The following is a 23,437-nucleotide window of genomic DNA, read 5'->3' on the forward strand; positions in this document are numbered from 1 at the left end:
AAACAGCTATTTGTGGCTACATTCAGGAGTTCCGTGTTTTTGATCCGCCATATTGATCCTCCATCTTGAATTCTAGAACTCTCACCTCAGATTCGTAATCAGCGATACATGAAACCCATTATATCGTCGGTGAGACCAAAACTGTAGGTATTTCAACAGATACGCGCAACTATAAACTACAGTAATATGGAACACCCGTAAGGTAATTCGCGAGGGGGGGATATGTAGGGGGAAAGGGCGGTGTCAAGTGGGGTAGTTTGATAGTCTAACATGTGGTTGTTTGGGGTCCTTGTTGAGTTGATTAAAACAACAAATTGTTTTACATGCTGAAATCAGTTCAATCCCCCCAGCTACTTGGATGCGGTTTTTTGGGGGGAAGGAGTGGATTTCGGTCTTTGTGCCCATTGAGACTTTTGATCCACATGTTAAGAACTATCAACCAGCGAAGTTTCAACAACATTAGCCGAAAGCCACTTTCCATAAGAAAAGTGCGGGGTCCTTTAAATAGTGGCATGAAGCTTTGGTATCTTGGTTGCAGGAAGTCTAATTGAATATGGTACCGGTGAAAAGGCTTGCATGTAGGAGTCTGTTGCATATTAAGTTCAGATGCACTCCGCTGTGATTCAGAGCTCCTTAGACCAACACTAGCAGAATGTTCAATGAGGCTCTTGTGCTCGTGTTCAGGTAGATTAAACCTATCCAACACTGTTTTTGAAGTTGAAAGTCCATTTGAAACTGGATTTGTAACGAAAAGCATAGTCTGGAATGACGTGTGGATTATAAGGGTCTAAATCTAGAAACGGCATTTTCTGGTGCTACTAATTTTTCCTAAGACTCATTCAGCAATTCACCAAGCTGCACTCTTGTTACTCTGCAGCCAGGGTGCTTCTTCACCCACATTGCTGCATCACTATATATATATAACAACTCTTCAATGATTTAAAAACTATCCTGTACAAAGACTGAAGATAGTGAGTCGTGTGGCTCGGCAGTTAAATCAATATGATTCCATCCATCTTTGCAAATTCCAACATCTATACTGAGTTGCAGTGCGATGCATGCCCATTCAATAGAAGAATTACTTTTCCTCTTGGCATTCGAGGAATGAATTGCGTTCGCAGCCACACAGAAGATACAGTTGCATTTATGTATGCTGATTTCTTATTCTCTGCTGACATTTTCTTCGAAATCAAATTTTGTTACAAGTCCTATTTAATCTTTATCAGAATTTATTCAATTTGGAGAGATTAAAGAACCAAAGTAGATAACAAACATACAACAGTAATAATATACACATACATAATAAAATAACTTTTACACTTTAAACTTTAACCTCAAATAATAGAAATGAATAGGAACACATTGATATTTAAATATATGCAACTGAAAATGATGATTCAGGTTCAAAAATATATTGAATAGTTTGTAGTCATCTCAAATTTTGAAGATGTATTTACAGAATCACTTTTCCCATTCTTCATTTTTTTCAATTATAAACATTGCTACTTACTTATTTCCAAAACAAACTATTCTAAAAAGCACCATGATTTACAACAATTTATCATTAAAAATTCAATGATTAAGCATGTCTATTTTAAATACCAAGTCCATATACCAAATTTAGTGCCTCTAACCTTCCGAGATTCCAAGATACGACCATTTTAAGATAATAATTGCCACTCTTCCTCTCTGAATTTCCAAAAATTCTTCCTTAGTGGGACCTAACACCACCAAATCCTATGCCCTGTTCAAATTTCAAATTTCTAGCGTAAGCCGTTTGGTCTGGACATCAATCAATCAGTCAGTCAGTCAATACTTCTTTTTTCATTTATAGAGACGTATGAGTGTAACCTGTATAGAGACTATTAAACTACTGCTACAATAAATATCGAGAGAGACAATTTCCTCGCTTAAAATCCTTGCTTTTTGTCCGTTTCGAAGTCAGTATTTGGTAAATGTTTTCAAATTTAAAATCAGTTTCATCTCAAAACTACTTTGCACCCCTTGCAATTCGTCTCAAGGACCGATTTTGACATATTTGAAATGAAATGAAATCATTCAGTTTAACGACCCACCATTTTGTCCTTTAGACTAATGGGGCGGGTGGTTAAGGTAAGTGAATGATAATAGAAGAATCCGTGCAATGAGAATGTGGGAGGAAACGGTAGTGTCCAGAGAAAATCCACGGACACGATGTTGTTTATCATAAACTGACTTGTCTTGAGATCAAACCTGGGACCCCATACACCAGAGGTTAGCGCTGTACCATTGAGCTACTCTTTCCCCCTTTGTTACATATGTTTGGTACAATAATTATCAAATAAATTACACATACTCGATGTCTAAAATATTTAACTGTTTACAATGTTAAAATTTGGAGAGAATAATACAGAAGATACAGTGAGATAGAGCAATACGACTTTTGAACCGGAATTAGTGTCATCGTCATGTTACTACATCAGCTAAAAATAACACTTTATAAGTTAACACTTCCGCTATATAGAGATCGCTATATTCTCTGAATGCTAATAATGCCTTTTCCTTTACAGTTATTTTGAAAGACACAAAAATAAGTCTAATTTTACTTGCGAGGTTCTTAATATGTACATTTTAATATTCTTTAACAGTAAAATTGGTCAGTTTTATATTGAAGTGTATGTTTATATAGAATAGTTATGCCATGAAATATACGAAATGTGACAATTTACTCGTAATTATTGAATCTGCTATAGAAAGATTTTTTTTAAATCTACACATTAGCAGCTGCTGCCACTTTCAAAGTAATCTTCGATATACTTTTCTAAACGATTCTGCCATTGTCGGTAACATTCGTGGAACTACAGTATTTTCCGAAGCATATTTGACGCAATCTGCTCGATTTCCGGAATGTAATCACATCTGTGTCTTTCAAAGGCAGTTTCTAATCTTGCAAGCATCCAAAACTCTTGCGAATTAGATGGTAGGACAATTCTCGAAATTGAGTTTTCGAAATAAAAATCTCGCGAATATTTAACATTGTTGTGGAATAGGAAAATTATTAGGACGTATAATATTAATATAATATAATATTAATAGAATATTATATTAATATAATAGAATATTAATATAATATTCTAATATTTCACAATAGACGTTAGATACTTTGTACGCATTTCTATTTTCCTGACGTTAGTCCGAAGGGATGTTCTAGGTCACTTGCCCCGGGTAACTACAGTAGGTAGGTAGGCGGAGGCGCTAAATCAATCATACAGGAGTAGGGTGATCAGTTTCTTTTTTCTATGCATTTCAAAAAGGGATTATGGCAAAGTGGAAAATAAGACCTGGAACAGAGAACAGGTTGAGAATTGCCACATATGAGAGAACTTTGTAGTTTATGAATTCATTACATAGGTAATAGCTTGCAAGGTAATACATAGGTAATGATCATTCTGACTTCCTACAGTGTCAAGGAGGCAGTGTCTTTACTGAGACTTCTGACGTTAGGAGAGAATTTAAAAGTAACCAGGAATGTGTTGGTCTTTTTTACTAAGCCTGTGCATTTCATGCCTTTATATGGAATCTAAATGCATCGAACATATACATGCATATATATATATATATATATATATATATATATATATATATATATATATATATATATATATAGTATAAGCTTCAATTTGTACCAATTGTTACAGCATGTTACTTTCGGTGTACAAAAGACAAGGTTTTAGTAAAGTTAGCGCCTTCCTTGCAGGAGAACAATAGGAATCTAAAACGGTGAAAAGAAAACCCAGATACAGTCAGCTTTTTTCCTATTGTTCCCTGTTTCACACACCTATATTGAACTGCTTGGATTGCTTACCTAACAAAATGGCGTCAGAGGCAAATGGAAGCTGTCTGGGTCAAAATGATCATAGTACAAAGCTCCCTTTCGAGTGCTGAGATGTTTCTTCTCCCCCTTTTACCCTCTCTGCAAGTGACTCCCATCGGCCACGAAGAAAATGGTATGCGTTTTTTTTAAACACTATACAATACAATGTTTATTCCTTTTGTCGTTTAGCGTAGCGCTGGAAAAAATATATTAACACCTTTTGATATCATTACCATTTTTGGTGTCATTATTACACTATTATGTTTAATGTCGTGAACAATTCATCTCTGATTCATTCCAAGACTTCTTTCTTTCTCTCTGTTATGAACAAGAGTACGCATACATACATTTTCCCTTACCTTATGATTCAGATTTGTGTATGTGTGTGATAAGAACAAATGCACGCTCAATTTCAATGGGATATTGAGCGAGTAAGTGTGAGGGATCTAAAGATATTTGTTGGATTCAATCCCACCAGAAGAATGCTGAGATGGTAATATAATTCTACTAATTCACAATTATTGGCTCTAGTTGTTAGCATACGGGAGCTTATACTTTCGTTCCACCTGTATATTTGAGTGGGTGTGAGTATGTGGTAGGCCTACTTTATTTCTTGGTAACTACCAGACGAATCTAAATTAAATTTGGTGAGTCTGCAACCATCGGTGGCATCATGGGATCCTCGGTTCCAAACTCCAACTTTTTAATTATTTTTATTCTTAAGATTAACTTTGAAATTTAGGTGGGGGAATCTTGAAGCAGCCCGCTTGGTGAGTGGTGTTGCAGAGTGCAGTCTTGTTCAGAAAATGTTAGCTGCACTTCTGTTTGTACTCTATGCTAAAAATAAGGACCGCGGTATCTCTGTGGAAGAGCGTTCACCTCTGGTGCATGAGGTTCTTGGTTCGATCCCAGCTCGCGCCAAGTGAGCTTTGTGGTGGACAAACACCGTGTGCGTGGGTTTTATCGAGTTCTCCCGTTCCCCCCACTTTCTTCATTCTACCATTTCATTCATGTCTCATCATCACCGTCTCCTTTAGCCTAGCCGACATAACCTGGGACGTAAAACTTTAAGATTCCATTTTCTATACTAACTCCATACTCTTAAAATAAAGACTTTCAAGTAATTATGTTGCCATTTATTTAAAATGTACATAGTATTCTTTGCAGTTATCCGATGAACATGGAGAACATAATATCTTACTCCCATCTACTTAATGGAGCTAGATGCAAATCGACTCCTTTGTTCCCTCATCGTACGCCTGTTGTATTAAATGTAATGAGTTTAATTTTGTATTTAAATATTTTAAGTACACGAATAATTTACCTGACAAAGATTCAGCTTCAAATAACAAACATAAATTGATTACTTTCTGTCAGGTACAGATTAAAAAAAATAACGTGTAAAACTCTCTAGCTGGAAAGTGTGCATAATTTATTCCGTATCGCTCCTCTTTCAACAATTGGTGAACTAAGAAACAACTTACGTGGAGTACACAGATTGTTTCTTTTAGGTCTCCATTTATTGTAGTTATTTCAATAACTTAGTAAATCAGTTTGCAGATTTGCACGAAAAATTCACTCTCCATTGATTTTTAGCAAATCTTTGTCGAAAGTACACCTTGCGTTTTACTTAAACATTTAATAGGTTTGTTCCATGTATTTTCTTGTTTTCAATAGTATTCGTATAATTTTCTTTCGAAATTTTGAATAGGTCCAAACAAAATTTGATGGACAGTAACTCGGGAAGCAAAGGTTTGCAAAATAAATAAATAAATAAATAAATAAATAAAATAAAAAATAAATTACATGTTTACTAAGCAAGTGAAGGTTTATCTGAGTGCCAAGTCTGGTCCAGATTGAATAAATTCTATCGATTACGTATGACAGGCTTTCTCAACTTATTTCATATCACGACTTGCTTTTATCATGTCCTCTTGTCTGTCATCACTAAGTAATTTCTAGTTTGTAATAAGTTTTTTTTTTTTAATTATTGCTGATGTCCATCATTTACAGTTGTAAGTTTGTATTTGTATTTTTCTTATACTTCAATGTGCAATATTTCACCAGTTTAATTCAGTGGCGGAGGGTTAGGCGGAGGGTTCTAGCCTGGGGCCGGAAAGGGTTAATCCACCCAGATTTTTGAGTGACGAAAATGATTTATTATTTATATATTTTTTGAAATTTTATAGTAAACTCATGATATACCCATGATAGTCTGAGTTCTGGCAGGCCCCCAGTTTTTACCTTCTAGATCCGCCACTGGTTTAATTGTTCTTTTCTTCCTATTATTCTTAAAACTATTCTCTATTTGTTTAGTATTCTTCGTTGTACTTGACTAGTATGTCAATTCAAAATAATCTTTAAAAATAGTTTTTCCACTACTAGGTCCTAATGGTTCCTTCCTGTTCTCCCTAATGACCCTCTAGCACTTTGTAACACAATTTTTATCTAATCTTATCTTTAGGCAGAACAGAAATTCCTGTTCTGCCTACTTCTCCCAAAAGGGATATTTAAATTTGAGCGATATTTATTATAATCTATTTTCCCCTGATTTTCAAATATCATTCCAGAATCCTTTAAATTAAGTGCTCTAAATATATACTGTAATTCTTTATGAAAAAGCATGTCATGCAGTCGTGTCAAAAAAAAAAAAAAAAAAAGTACGTCCCATAAGGTCTATCTTTTACTCTACAAAATATTTCAACAAATTGGTTGTATATTCTACTGTATTATTTATATTTTTCAACTTTTTAGCTTGAAGGATGCAAGTGGCACGTAAAACTATAAATTTAATACCTTTAATTAATTTTATTTATTTATTTATTTATTTTTGTTAGGATATGCATCAAATTTTAGCCTGTGGGTGCGAAGCGAATAGAGGACATTAAAAAGGAAGTGGATGTTCAAGATTTTGTTTCGCTTCATTTCTGAGCTTAAGTTTAACTGAATCGTTAGCTCGCTTTAGAATCTCTAAAATTTTGTGGTATTGACCCAGCAAATTTTGTGTTGTTGGGGAGGTACCTGCGTCACACCTAAATGTGTATCTTGGAGTTATTTTGAAGAAAGAGAAGAGTAAACAATGCCGAAAATTAGATTAATAAGTTGGTTGTGGCACTGATTGTGCAGTATTGCCAAAGAAAGTAACACCTATTTTTTATGTGAGTAGATTTTCAATTCTCTGTTTCATTAGGATCATAAATGCAGTCTACATTTGGAACACATGCGAATAAGCTATTGTACGTTGCACTATATTCCTACTCAGAAAGAGAAGAGAATTTTCACTTCTGACCGATGACGTTAAAAAAATTACGGTCATTGTTTTGAGCACAAGAGTGACGGATATAAATTGAACGTCCAATTTTGTTAGATTGAGCTCATGAGTGGAAAAAATGTTTTATGTGACCAAATAGCCCTAAAAAATCATTTTTAATATAACAAATCTAGTGGAAGTGTCCAGTAAGATTTTAAAAGCAAACGTAGAGTAAATGACTACATAATTTGTTTCAGATAAATACACTTTCAAATATCCATGACAGAAAGCTTTACAAGAACAAAGCTTGCACTACAATAACAAATTAATATATCGCAACAGGAACCTCAGTTAGTTTTAATTTCTTAAAGAATTCACATATATCTTGTCAGAACCTTGACACTTTAAAAATCGTACTTATGTACACATAAAATTGACACATTGACATATCTGCTCACACACAACCTTCATTGTTCTACGAGTAAATGTAAGCAGTGTGAGACAGCGTCTACATACGAAATCAACTCCATATGACCTGATTCGAATCTACTCTGTAAGGACTTGACCATTTGGTGAACATATTTATATTTTCTCTCTCTCTCTCTCGAATTCTTCCCAACTTCTAGCATCTTTTGTTAAAGTTTGAACGAAATACGCTTCAAGTTTCCTGCCAAAAATTATGAAACAACGTGCAGTAAACAGACTGAAGGTTCTAACAAAGGGTCCGAAATCGCAACAGTCGAAGTGGGAGGAGACAGAAGTGCATAAAAAATGTTCTTCGAACTGGAATGTTTCCACATAGGGTGTTCATATATTTGAATATCCATAATTATTAAACTTACGCGGCTAACTATTAGTTCACCCGGGGACGCGGTGAATCAGTGGTAGAGCGTTCACCTTTGGTGCATGAGGTTCTTGGTTCGATCCCAGCTCGCGCCAAGTGAGCTTTGTGGTAGACAAACACCGTATTGTGGGTTTTCTCGGGGTTCTTCCATTTCCTCCCACATTCTTCTTTCCACAATTTCATTCATTTCTCATCGTCACCGTCTCCTTTAGCCTAGCCGTCATAACCGTGGGACGCAAAACTTAAAGATCACATTTCATTTCATATTAGTTCAGCCATTAATAACATACGAAATATAGCCCTATGTGAATTACATATGAATTCCTGTAATTAATTTGCGGGCTTTTTACAATACTGTCAATATCACTTTATTCACACGCCCCAATAAGATTTTAGTGGAAAAAATTTCTCCCAAAAATTTTGAAGGGGCAGAATTCCTCCCAAACCCCCAGAACTTCGCTCCATGTTCTAACAATGTAGGACCAGACATAGCATTGTTACATTATCAAGGACTAAGAAAAGTCGATACAATCAGGGCCATTTTCGAAAACTTTATATTGAAGGGAGCACTGGTATTGAGCAAACATTTTTGTCCGGCTATAAATCTTTGACACTGCTTCGAAACGATTTTCGGATACTGCTATCTCCATTTCGTCTATTAACCTTCTGCTTTAAATTGCCAACTTTTTTGCTTCATGAAGAATGAAAACCATTTTTTGATTAAACATCTTCACCCACGCGAACAATTGTAGGTTTACAACCATGTCTACACTTCCAGTAACCTGTTTTCAATTCTTCTATTAATACGGTATAAATACCCTTCATAATATAACATTTTTCCACCATACTTTGCATTTACAAATACTGCCATTCTGACTTTACAGTGTTGACACTAATATCCAAATAATATACGCTCAAAACTTTGATTGGATTTAAACTTTCACTCTGACTTAACTCTGTTGACACTTATACTCAAATGACAATCAAGAGCTCCTGAAAGCAACTGCAGTTGTCGAGAAAATAATTAGTATTAAATTTCCCTTAAATCTAAATATCCCTTTTTATGAAAATGAGGCAGAAAAATAAGATTAGATGAAAAATGTGTTACAAAGTGCTCGAGGGTCATTAGGCAGAACAGGAAGACACCGTCCTAATTAAATTTATCTTTTCATCTCCCTTCGCAACCCTTATGTATTCCTCTCGAGGCCCTTCATAGGGGTTCCGACCTCCAGGTTAAGAAATCCCGGTATACAGTTGGACCTCGGTATAAGATGACCAGTTGAACCTCGATAAGTCGAATTTTAAGGGTTTCGTAATCATATTTAAAATCCTAGGTAACTCGAACTTTCGTATCTGCGAACCTCTATGAGTCAAAGTTTACCTCTATATGTCGAATTAGTTACGAGGGAAAAATATTTCTTATATCTGTAAAGATTTCTTGAAACGTACCTTTGCTCGTAGTTTGGCACTGAAACACTCGAGTGTTCGTAGTTACGTGCGAAACACTTGCAGTTCTGATCAACAGATATTGAAGTGCGACATCATCACTATGCACGTGTTTGCCAGCCAACAATAGCGACTTGAATTCCTTCCTTGAACATTTAAAAGGTAAATGAAGAAAGATATCAGTTCCAATGAAGAACTGACCACTCAGAGGGAAGTAATAATGGGCGTATGCCTATAACACATCGTGTGCCTAATGGAATGTCAAAGAGTTAAGTATAATGTAACAGGGGAGAAATGGTATATAAACAAATATTTTAAACCTATTTTCGCGGAAAAAGCTTTTTTTTTTTTTTCGAAAGTTAAAAATTTCCGGAAATTTTACAACACGAGTCTTACCACAGAAGTTTGGAACTGTGTTCTGAGAATTAAGACATATAAACCATCTCCATAGTGATAAAAATAAAATCATAGAATCTACATAATACAATAACAGAAAGATTTCTACGAAAACGAAAGAAAACAAAAACTATGTTGTTATTGGCAAGTGGGAGGTAACATGATTAACATATTCAACCAGACACATACGCTGGAATTTATTTCGAAAGGGGCCTGAAGATTTTGGGGACATCCAAATTCAATATAAGGATAAATTATATTAAAATGTGTAAAATCACCCTTTACTAAATTTTACAGAACAGTCGAGATTTTAGGTGATCCAGACAACCAAGATCCACCCCTTGCGTACATCCCTGCACTCAACTATTTTATTCCCTAAAGACAATAAAAAATGTCTTGTAATACATAAGAAAATCTTGAAATATGATACTCTTTATATACTTTCAAAGTATCGAGACTAAACCTATGTGATATACGGTAGTCAGTAAGAGTGCGAACACATCTATTTATATTAGACCTCCCCTCGTAGCTATATGGTTAGGGGATGCGTCTTCAGCGCGAGAGACCTGGGTACGATTCCCGATAGGAGTTCATGTAATTCAGTTGTAGGTCCATGTCTCGCACAGCCTGGTGTTGAAAAGAGTTGACAGGTAATCAACACTCTCACAATATAAGCCGTTCCTCACCATACTATATCGCTTCCAGGAATGCTGGATTACAGGACACTTCACAGGTTCATCAATCACATTAAAATTTAATCTCAGCTAGTAAGTATTTCGTTTGTTTCTTCATTGTCTTTCTCTTGCACTATTGATAATATTGTTTAACATATTGTATCTTCTAACAAATTTGTTTGTATACCAAGTTCGCACGGATTTCCATATAACTTTGGAGAAGGGGAGGCGTTCAGGTATCTGTGTTAAATTATCATATTTCCAATCAAAGATCCAAGCAAATATATATTCAGATTTCAGGGGCCTTAGCAAACTTTGTTGGGGGTGCCTATGGATCAGATGAGCAGTGGTTATGAATACTTTGTTCTCGTAACTTCGGTTTTTTTTTCCTTCCAGGTTTTACAGTACCCTGGCTGAGTCTGTGTCAAAACGGAACAATTTTATTATCATAACAATACTAGGAAGTTTTCATAATTAAGATTGGATTTTGAAGCATCCAAACTAGAAACGATACTTTGTACCCAAATATAAACTAAACAGAATAAAAAAATTAAATATTACTAGCGTCAATTACTTGCTTCGCTGGTTTAAAATAAGAAAAATTACTAATTTGTTCCGTTATTCAGTCATTTTCCACGATTACTGAAGCTCTCTCTGATATCGGTCATTTTCGATCATTTTTATGTATCTCCCCCTTCTTCAAGTTGCACCATCAAAGTAAAATAACAAAAAAAAAACTATCCCAGGCCCGAACCTCATCTATGTTAAAAATTTGATCGATATCAGTCGGGTGTTTCAAAAGTTATTTAGTCACAAACATATTCACTTTCATTTTTATTATATGGATAAAGTGAATTTCAGGCTGTGAAAATACGATGTGCTTGCAAACTATGGGAGTCAGCAGTGATTACAGGTTTCCCGTGGGAGGACTTTCAATACATGGGGGCCGGGGTGAAAGTAATATCAGGAGGGGACTTCGTATCTTCGATAGAGAATTTCCCCACCCGCGGAACACTCCCTAAAGCCTTCACTGATGTGAATTCAAAACCGAAATTGGAAGTGGTAAATTTTTCTTACTCACTCAACCACACATACATACACACACACACAGATATAGATAGATAGATAGATAAAGTTTTTGCCTATCTCTTATCCTTTTGCTCTGAAACTATTCGACAGACAAACACAAAGTCATTATATAAGACTTATGCAATGCATATCATAGGTTGAAGGTCTAAAACTCAGCTTCTTGAACACACATCCTAGAAACAACTTTTTAAAAAGTAGTGGAATAATGCTGCAATTGGTTTGATAACCGCGGTAAGAGTTATTTTATGAGTGTACCTCACATTCCTCGTGGTTTTTCACCCTTGCAATTTATATATCTCTCTCAATTCTGTTCCCGTTATTGCTCATTGTTATTTGTTTTATCAAATACTTATTCTCGGAATTTTCATTTCCGCCACCTTCGCTATGTTATTTTCCTTATAAATTATTCCGGTCCTTTTCAATAAGATAAAATCATATGTAGAATGCCTTTATTGAATATTTGCATACTAGGAAAAGATAAAAAGTCCACAGCTTGCCAAAAGAAATAAGGAGAAGTATATACCAATAGTGTAGGACTCAAGAAGTACCTACACAATTTTGTGGAACAAGAACGCAAAGAATTGACTTTCAACACGAATGTCAAAGGAAATGCTAAGTTGTGTACCAGGTTAATTAGCTCATCTTTTGGTTAAACTGCAGAGGAAGGAACATTATTATTATTATTATTATTATTATTATTATTATTATTATTATTATTATTATTATTATTATTATTATTATTATTATTATTATTATTATTATTATTATTATAGCAGGGGTGCCCATATGTGGGTTTTAGCGCGCAGGTTAGATCCATAGATTTTTTCTGGGAAGGTCAATTTTTCCTCGAAAACGTCATAAATGAACTTTAATTATACAATAAAGACGCTTCTAAGAACACTAAGATAAAAGTTCCGAAATTCAATATAATTTTATCTTGGATTTGGCACTATCAACTTAGGCCCCCTTCTTACTGCAGGAGTAGAATGTGCCCGAATTGTTCGGAAAGGTAGAGTTGTTAATTTGGGGGCCGGATTGTTCTTAATGTGGATTACCAGTATTTTTTGCAGCACTAGTTTTAACCCACCCTATATTGAGAGTAACCTCCGGAGAAAATCTGAAATTTTCACTGTTTGCGGGGAAAGTGCAAAGTACTTGAGAGAGATGTGGACGGCTGTTTTATTAACTATTCTGTTTATGATAACGCAATATTAACAAGTATTTCTCATTCTGTGTTTCTGTATATTTATACATACGCAAATGACTGTTATATTAGGCTTCAAAGTGTGCTACGTATGTTATGTGTAAATGTGGAAAATCTTAATTAAATCTAGTAATAAAATTATGTTCTATCTTTGATCTTATTACTCTATTGCAACCAGTACTTATTGATGCACTACTTCAAATTTGAGTATTGAATTCATATAGTTTGGAAGTCTTAGTTTCACAATGTAAAAACGATACTCACTTGTTGTCAAGATTCGAATATAAGATTTCCATGTTTTAACTTCCAACTTCATTTTGCTCTTTTGAGAATCTGATGAAAAACTTCGAATAACTGTGGACCACAACAAATGGCTGAATACATTACTAAGATTTAATTGCTAAGGGTAACAGTTTCAACGGACTTTGGTAGCAAAAAATGTATAATGTGCCAAATAAAGAACAAGAATGCGCCTATATCTTCAACAGAAAATTGTTTTAACTCGTCAGAGAAACTGCAGAAATATTGCATGATGACGTGAGAAAAAAAAATCAAACTTCTTCATGATACCGAAAATTTATTCTATTTTGTAGACAATGAATGCTACAAAAAGAAAACATTGAAGAAAACTTTAGACTCGGTAATAGCGTAAAGCACACATTTCATCAAATCGCCAGAGAACAGGAACATCTACAAGTACAAAAGGAAACAACAGGACTAGTGCTCTCAAACGGGTCGGGTTGACCCGACCCGACCCGTGACCCGACCCGTCCCGAGTCGGGTCGGGTCAGCTCGGGTCGGGTTACGGGTCGGGTCGGGTCAGGTCAACTCGGGTCGGGTTATCGGGTCGGGTCAGTCGGGTCAGTTCGGGTCGGGTTGTCGGGTCAGGCTACTCGGGTCGGGTTATCGGGTCGGGTCAGTCGGGTCAGTTCGGGTCGGGTTGTCGGGTCAGGCTACTCGGGTCGGGTTGTCGGGTCGGGTCAGTCGGGTCAGCTCGGGTCGGGTTGTCGGGTCGGGTTATTCGGGTCGGGTTATCGGGTCGGGTCAATCGGGTCAGCTCGGGTCGGGTTGTCGGGTCGGGTTATTCGGGTCGGGTTGTCGGGTCGGGTCAATCGGGTCAGCTCGGGTCGGGTTGTCGGGTCGGGTTATCGGGTCGTGTTGTCGGGTCGGGTTATCGGGTCGGGTTGTCGGGTCGGGTTGTCGGGTTATCGGGTCGGGTTGTCGGGTCGGGTTATCGGGTCGGGTTATCGGGTCGGGTTATCGGGTCGGGTTGTCGGGTCGGGTTGTCGGGTTATCGGGTCGGGTTGTCGGGTCGGGTTAGTCGGGTCAGTTCACTTTGGTCAACTGAGTTTAGGTTGAGTTTAAACCCGGTGGAGTCGAAAGCTGCTGTTTTTCACTAGCTGCCTAATTAAAAATAGCAATTTTCAATTGATTTTATAGAAACCATAAATCTATTTTGAACACTTGCAGCTAGTGTTTTTATGATAAATGCTTATTTTTCTACTTGTGTGTACTTTAATTTTTAAATGTGGAAGATTGATTTTACCAATCGACTGTAATATTAATATCTACGCCAATATGGAGTCTGGATTTAGAAGAAAACTAGAAGTTGTTTAAGCAACGCCAAAAGAGATATTGCATATGGACGACCAAGCCCAAGCAGGGCCGCGGTGGCTCAGTGGTAGAGAATTCGTCTCTGGTGCATGGTGTCCAGTAGCGTAGCTAGAGTTTTTTTTAGGGGGGGCCAATGAAGTTCCCAAGAGGATTTTGAGGGGGACATCTCCAATATATATATATATATATATATATATATATATATATATATATATATATATATATATATGTGTGTGTGTGTGTGTGGTTGTGTGTGTGTGTATATTCAAGGTGAATGTTTCCATCTTTATTGTTCATGATTTTACTATTTGGAAAACAGTGAAAATATAAGAATTTAGTACCTCAAACAACTAGGATTCATTAATGCAATTGATTTCTAATAAAAGTAAATAGTTATTTAATCATGGCGTTTAAAATATGTGTAGCTGGTTGACTTAAGTGGAAGCAAATACACTTTTACAGGTAAAGAAAATAACTTATAGGTTCATGCCTCTACTTGAAGAGGATCTTTCTATTCGTGTGGGCAGCAGCAAACATATCCACAACTTGTTAAAGATCTAACGATTTAGCAATTTTCTTCTCAAAATAAAGTAACACTAAGTTTTTCAACCTATCATGAGTCATTGAATTGCGTATACAAGTCTTTAATCTTTTCAAAGAAGAGAATGACCTTTCACATGTAGCACTAGAAACTGATATAATCACAGAGATGATACCTAGCTTGTAGGTTTCTAGGAATGCGTTTTTGTAGACACAAAGAAGATCAACGAAATTCGTTAAGGAACCAGCTTTCGTTTTCTTCTCGTCTTCATACAACTTAATTGTTAGAGCAGCCCACATTATGCTTTATTTCTTGTTTAATTATGCTTTTTTTAAATTATGCTTTATTGTTAATTTCAATGATTATTTTACATTAATCGTGTATAATGTATATTTATTATACATTAAATATTCTAAATATCTTGATCTATTTATTGATTTTTTTTGCAACTAGTTTCTCTCATATTTAATGAACTTTTCACTTAATTCATTGTAAAGAGATGTGCTTTGCTCGAATAAATTTTTTCTATCATTTGTGTGCGCCTTACAGGTACATATATACAGAAAGGGAAAATAAAAGATGCCACCAAAAAGTACAGAAAGTGTTTAAGTTCAAAAAGTAAACATAACAATACAGTGACGACGCCAGAGGGGGGCAAGGGGGGCGAGCGCCCCCCTAGTAGCTACTTTTGCCCCCCTGACTGCCACTTAGACTGCCCCTCCAGACTCGTACAATCTTTAAACATTCTTCACGTAGTATTTTATATCAGTATCATAACCAATCTCATTGACAAATTGTAGTCTACTTTCCATGAATTTATTATGTGGCAGATTAATCCTCAAGCTTTCTTCTTTGAGCGTCTGGGTATGCACGCATATTTCTGTTTTCTAATTTAGCCCCTTTTGAGGTAAATTTTAGTTATACTTCTTTCTTCTGATTTTTAATAATTGTGCCTAGCGAACAATAGTAGATTTGGTCGACTTGTTTTCTTCTCATTGGATCAACTTCGATTGGAAACAAAAGAAAGGTAAAACCAGTTACCTAACTTGTTTGTATTTATCCAGGTTTGAAGTTTTCAGCTTCATATTTTGTTTTATTTAAAACTTCTTTTTTCTGAAACATTATTCTCGGCTTCCAATATTCAGAGGATGTGCTTATAACAGCTTAGTTTGCAACTACCAGGGCTTAGTTTTTTGAAGGAGATAAAAAGAGTTGTGTTTTCCCTTCCTGCAAATGATAATAATAAAATTATGGAAGAAATTGATTCCCAATAAAATGTATTGTCAGAGTGCTGATCTTTAGTTAGTAATTGGTTTATACTAGTGCTCCTTTACTTATTTTGTTTCAAAGTACTGACGTGACGTCTACCATATTGACTAGGAACTGCTGAAAAATTCGTAGCCCAACCCAGGAGTGCACGTGGATTGGTGAAGTTTTACTTCTTCTTCTCTTCCCCCGAGAGTCAATATACTACCTTGTACAGTGCTCCAGCTTTTGCAGAAAAGTTAAAAAAATCTAGATTTCCTCGCACCACTGTTCGTAGCACTACCCCTATCAGATCTAAAATGGCGTCTTTCAAGTGTTATTTAAGTTTGGGAAATAAGTACACGTAATAGTTAGACGGAGCTAAATCTGCGGAATAAGAATGATGATCTAGACATTGAAATCCTAGATTATGCAATGTCAGTTATGTTCGCAGGGGCTTGATGGACAGGTGTATTCTCCTGAAGGAACAGAATTCCTTTCTTTTCATTTTCCGCAGCGTTGAACTTTGAATTTTTCTTTCAGTTTTGTAAGTAATGTATAGATTCTGGATTAAATATCTGACCATTGAGGAGGTAGTCTACCACTCCATACTTATACCAGAAGAATGTTCCAAACAGTTTCTCAACCTACTTCTGTGTCTTGAACTTTTTGGGGCGATGGAGAAATGAGTGCTACTACTCCATTGACTGTTGTTCCGATTCAGGATCATAGTGGTACAACCATATTTCATCTATGGTTACTATTCGTCAGCGAAATTGATCAGCATTACGGTCAAACTGGAAGAAGACTTCTCTTAATGCCGTTACCCCTTTATTCTCCTGACATATATTTTGGGAATCCATTATGCCGAGAACTTGCGCATACCCAAGCCATTCTGAATTATGCTACCGACGAGTTCCAAAGAAATGCCCAGAATCTCTGACACAAGTTTTGCTGAGAAGGTAAAAACTGAGAAAGCGGGGAGCAGACCTCAGACTATAATAAATATATCGTGAGTTTACTATACACTTTAAAAACTATATAAAGAATAGCTTAAATTATTTTTGTCACACAAAAACTGGGGTGACCTAGGCCCTCCGGCCCCGGGCTATATCCACCACTGGCTGAAATGCTGCAATTTTCAAGAATAATGTCACAAATTGCATCCATGATTCCAGGAAGAGTCATTGCTTTTAATCATCCTGGATGTAAAGCATAATTTGTTGAGAAATTGCTACGTTTATACTAAGCAGGGGCGGATCCAGGGGGGCGATCGGAGCGATCGCCCCCCCCCCAGAAGAGGAAACTTTCTTATTTTATATATACAAATAAAATCCATCCCAGAGTTTGGAGCCCTTAAAAGTAGCATTATGACAACCCACCGCCCCCTCCCAGAAGTCGGCCCTGGATCCGCCCCTGATACTAAGCCACTTACTTCTTCACCACCATATATAACGGAGGAGAGTCCCGTGGTGTTTAACTGAATTCCTAATTAATTTACTTCGGTGACTTTCCTTGGTGGAACAAAAATGTTATAACAGTAAGGATCTGGATGTTCGTGAAATTATCTGTTTGGGCACACATAATCACTTCAGAGGCCTGAGAAACAATAAGAATTTCATTATTAATATGAAAATTTATATTTGTATATACAGAGATATGTTTTTCTAAACTACGGTTTCATTTTTCTACCTAGTACCTACACTCCTTCTGGATTGGACTACGACATTTTCAGCAGCTCCTCGTAAATTCTCTCTCTGTCTGGCTATATATATATATAGAGAGAGAGAGATACGTAGCATATAGACGAATGTGTTACTTGTAGCATACGCGAAAGTAATTCTATTTATGTTTAGGCTTCAAAAGTTTCATTGAAAAATATTTCATGTGCAGACGTTACTTATTTGTTAGTTACAAATTTTATTTGAAATAAGTTTAATTTTGTAATCATATAGATCTAACATAAAAACAGCAACAAAATACACAATGTAATGTAAAATAAGTCAAACGTAATAAATATGTCATTTTTGGTATGGCAAATAGCCCCCCCCCCCCGAAAATATATCTGCCCCTCCTTTGCCCCCCTAAGAACTTAAAGCTGGCGTCGTCACTGTAACAATATAGTATGGAGTTCTTGCATACTATTCATTGTTGGCAGAAAAATTTCTTCTTTTACTTTTTTCTTTTCTCCACATCAAAGGATTTCACCGAAAAGTTTACAGAAATGAAAATAAGATTTTCATTGTTGCATTGTTATGTTCTCAATGATTTTGCACTGTAAATATTGGCTTTAAAAAATATTAACACAGTATGTTAAACTTTCAGTTAAAGAGAATTTTCCAAGAATTGTGCTATATATTTTAAATTATGCTTTATGCTTTATTTTCTAAAATTATGCTTTTAAAACTAGTTTCCCAATGTGAGTGCATTTTGGCGTTCACCCAGTGTCGTGACCATAGTGCTCTCAAACGGGTCGGGTTGTCGGGTCGGGTCAGTCGGGTCAGTTCGGGTCGGGTTGTCGGGTCAGCTCGGGTCGGGTTGGGTCAATCGGGTCAGCTCGGATCGGGTTGTCGGGTCGGGTCAACCGGGTCAGCTCGGGTCGGGTTATCGGGTCAGGTCAATCAGATCGGATCACGGTTCGGGTCAGTCGGGTCGGGTCGGGTCAGTCAATTCGGGTCACGGATCGGGTCGGGTCGGTCTTCAACCCGACCCGACCCGACCCGTTGAGAGCACTAATTCACATGCATCAATACAAGCATATTTTTCGGAGGATTTTTATCATAGTTTCCCGGACGAAACTGCCTCCATATACCAAGTTGATCTTCTGTTTCGGAAGCGGAAAGTTACGTACATTGACTCCCTACTAACGGCGGGCGGCATGGTCGTTTCTGACTCGTTACAAATACTCCAAGAATTCACAAGGCATTACACAGCTTTTACGAGTGTGCAGCCTCAGGATCGCTCTAACGCCCCGGAATTCTTGTCTGCTCTGCCTTACAAGTTGACAGAGACTGACTCTCAAGCCTTAATACGTCCTATCACTGAGGATGAAATTTTTTCTGTTCTTCGAGGAACCAAAGGCCGTAGCTCCCCTGGGATTGACGGTCTGAGCTTTGCTTTTTATAAACATTATTGGTCTTTTCTTCGCCGTACACTAGTTACCCTCTTTAACGCATGGTTATCTGGGGACCCCTTTTCTCAAAACACAGCTATTGTGGTACTATTTCCAAAGTCCTCCACTGCGCGAGTCGTGACCGATTATAGGCCGCTGTCCTTATTACCAGTGGATCTTAAATTATTTACAAAAGTTCTTGCTGCCAGACTCCGTCCTATTATTCGGAAATACATTAGCCCGTATCAAGCTGCGCTACATGACTCGCATAATATCCAATACACGCTTCGCTCCCTGCGAGATCTATTTTCGTATTATCACCTTCGCAATGTTCCCGCTGGTGCACTCGCAGTGGATTTAGCCAAAGCTTATGATTCAGTAGACCATCAGATTTTCCATCTGACGCTTGAATCTTCCGGGGAGGCGGTGGGTTGTAATACTGGTACTTAGAGCTAATTTTAAGAGTTCCAAACTCTGGGATGTTTATATATATATATATATATATATATATATATATATATATATATAATAAGAAAGTTTCCTCTTCTGGAGGAGAGAAAGTTTCCTCGCCCACTGGATCCGCCCCTGCCTGGATGGCCTAACCAGGATGTGCGGACTCGGGATTTGAACTTGGAATCTTACGATTAGTAAATGCAGCGCAAACTATGTACCAGAAACTATTTTAATATTGTCTTTTCTTCTTAATTAAGATTGAAGGAAATTTTGATAATAATAATAATAATAAACTGACTTATTCAGCATATATTTGAAAACTTGGTCCTAATGGCGTCAAACCTCTGGTTCGATTCCAGCCCGAGCAAAGTAGACTTCGTTGTGAACTCCGTGTGCGTGGATTTTCTCGAATCCTACCATTTCCTCCAACTTCCTTTACTCCAGCAATGTGATCCGTCTCGTCCTTGTGTCCTTTTGCCTCTGTGCATAATCATGAGACGTTAGGCTAAAAATAAAATAACGGCGTCAATAGAAACTCGACACTTAATCAATATAACTTCGTTTTCACCTTGAGGTAATTTAGGCAGTACTTTTGGGTTGTGATTTCTTTTTAAAGAAAAGTTCAGTGAATTTATTGTAAAACAGACATTTTATATTGTAAAGTCTTAGTTTATGCTTCTTTTTCAGTTGAACTAGTTCAACCATGCTTAGTTTACTATATTTTTAAAAACAACAAAATTTTATCTGACACTCTGTAACAGGAGCGTCATTTCAGATTTTGCTTGGGGGGGGCAAGACCCCTTGATATAAGCAAAATTTCGCGGTTTCCACTGATTTACTACTATTCTATTGATAAAATCTATATACATCCCAAACTCAGGGGGGGCAAATGCCCCTCCCTGCTTCCCCCCCAAATGACGCCCCTGCTTGTAACCCTGTCTACCGGAGACTTTTCATAATAGCGTGTGCGAAATACCACCCATCACTTTTGTGGTATTCGCTAAGAATGCAGCAGGTGTCCCTTCTGTTTCGGTTGATGATCATCAGATTAAGAAAAAAATAACCACTTTAGGAAATGACTGGTTTAGAGGCTTGAGGAAATAGACGGTTGGGCAAATGACCATATTTCTTTATTTGCTCTGGCTAAATGAAGCCGGGATCCCAGTCCGCATCCCGCGTGCGTGGTTCCCATTAACTAATCAAGAGAACCAAGTTTCTTTAGACGTGAATGTTTCGTTAATTTCTAGTAGCAATCTCACTAAAATTCAGTCTCAGTTATGACTGACTGTTTAGATAGCGTAAACTCACGCGTCAAGTTCGTACGTTTAGTCGCATGTTAACCGTCGCTTGATAATTTTCAGCACTGAGGATGTTTCGGTCAGTTCTCTACGGGAGAATTTCCAAGGTTAAATTCCGAGCTACAGAAACAAATAATAGGGAGAATTAGAGAATTAATAGGGAAATTTCTTTTCTATTACTTGTTTTACCACTGAGAGATGAGTAGTAGAAAACGGATCCTAACGAGCTTATGTCCGCTACAGGTTTTTTAAAAAATTATTATTATTTTTATTAATAATAATAAGTTTGGTCAATATATGGTAATTTCGAGGGTTTTCGTAAGATCTTTTCGGTTTCAGAGATATCCATCTCTGATCCTCTTGAGAGGCTAGTTTTGGTTTAAGAACTGTCTGTTGACTGCTATTCTAGTTTTCAAGTCGATCGATCGTAAATTTACGAAGATTTTGTAGTTACGTTATTTTGTTGTGCGATCGTTTAAAAGTTTAATTTGGGGTTTTTGCTGCAATTTGTAAGGACTTTCTTAAGATAGTAAAATTTTCAATAAAAGTTGTATAATTCTTTTACTTTCTGCTTTTCTTTAGTGTTTAAGAAAATATGGCGGATAGAGAAGATCGTTTAGATTAACGGTAAACTACAGCACAATGAAATAACGTAATTTGTAGAAATTGACACCTAAAAACAGAATAGCACAACGGCAGACATAATTCTCAAACCAGAATTAATCTCTGCAGTAGGAGCTAAGAAGATATAAAGAAACGCATTTTCAACTAAGAATTAATAAAGTAACTTAGATTAATACTAAAAAATAAACTTAACTAAGTAGTAACATTTACGAATGCTTTGTAACCACGCTACAACGAAAATGTTTTCCGGTCCAGGTTTAGATAAAATTAAAGTGAATGAAGGTAGAATAAACCACGTTATCTAAAGAAAATTGATCATAACATTTATTTTTAAACAGAGCTTTTAATAAAAGAAAGAAAAAACACTTTTACGATAACTATAGATACATAAATTTAATTTTTGTTACAAGAACAAGTTTATTTTTCGTATTTACTCATCAACGGGCCAGAAGTTCATGGTTTGTCGTTTAATGTTGAACGATCTGACAAATAGGACTGTATATTGATTGTTGCTCCTATGTATACAAATCCATCTGAAGTTCACAGTTTGATATTATCTGCTTAACTTTCCCCTTCCATTTTTGATAGCACCGCCAGACATATTTCTTTCTTCAGAGCTTTTTGGTCCTTATTTTTCAGCCAAGCTTTCAGACACATGCATTCTCTAATAGTGTCTGGATGCATTGACAGTCTCTTTTGTGACAGAAGATCGGTGCCAGTAGAAAAAAATCTTTCCACAGGAACACCTGTTCCAGGCGCTGACAAATAATCTCTTGCCATTTTCGAGAGGTTCGGAAATTCTTGTGCATGATCCTGTTAAAAATGTAAAGAAAAGTAAACATAAGTACAGCTTAGAGTAACATAATACTCACTTCACTACACATATCACAAAATAAATCATACGTTTCTTGTCTGGTACGTAACAGTATCTATTCATAAACATCGGAAGAATGTTATAGTTATTTGATGTTTCGATAGGTGACATAATACACTTATTCAACGCGAAACTTTTAATACTCATAAATAGCATTTTCTTTTCTTCGTATCCTAGTGTGCTTGTCTGCCTGAAATCAATGTTTCCACTCTTGATAAAACAGTAAATTGGCTATCACCTTTAAAATTCAATTGAATCTCAATCTTCAGACTACATCGAATGCTTATCTTAGTTTCCATTTTCATATTTCTTGTCAGTTGCTTTCAAGAGAAGAATTATATTGAAAAAAAAAAAAAAAAAAAACTTCCTATGTTTCCTTGTTCAGTTCAGCAATCTAATAGTTTTAAAGAACATTCTAAGAAGCATGATCCACTTAGCCAACTCTGGTGAGCAATACAGACCAGTATGCTGACAAGGAACGGACATAAACATGTCATCCGGACTTTCGAATCAATCTAGTCCATTCGATAAACATAACAAAGATACGTTCATGCACAAAAAATTATGTGCCGAGGACAACGGAGTAAGGCCCCGGGGGCCATTAACCCTGTTAATATAAAGAAAATCGTAGATTTGCAGTGAAATAGCTATTGCATCAACACTGTTCATTGGAAAGTCATGGTTAATATTCCATTCTCTTCAGCATGAAACAAGCTTTCCAGAGATGCTATGTATTGGCGCTCATAACGTACCTGAACAGGAAAAATTGGGAGAATGTCGCGAAAATTTCCTCCAAAAATTCCTTCTATCAACATTGACCCACTCTGGAGTCGCCCAGGGTAAATGTATCTCGAAAAATACTCTAGGGTTTACGAAATAGGTGCACGATGTTTCGTTTTGATAGAGAGCATATCAGTATA

General features: G+C 36.5%; 1 protein-coding gene across 3 annotated transcripts in view; it reads right to left on the bottom strand.

The window, feature by feature from the left end:
* LOC145688248 (uncharacterized) overlaps positions 1-23,437 on the bottom strand; it is a 211,348-nt gene that overhangs the window by 72,622 nt on the left and 115,289 nt on the right. The gene's annotated exons all lie outside the window — the stretch shown is intronic.

This window comes from Thermobia domestica, chromosome 1 (assembly GCF_964235325.1).
Source record: "Thermobia domestica chromosome 1, izTheDome1.hap1.1, whole genome shotgun sequence".
NCBI lineage: Eukaryota > Metazoa > Arthropoda > Insecta > Zygentoma > Lepismatidae > Thermobia > Thermobia domestica.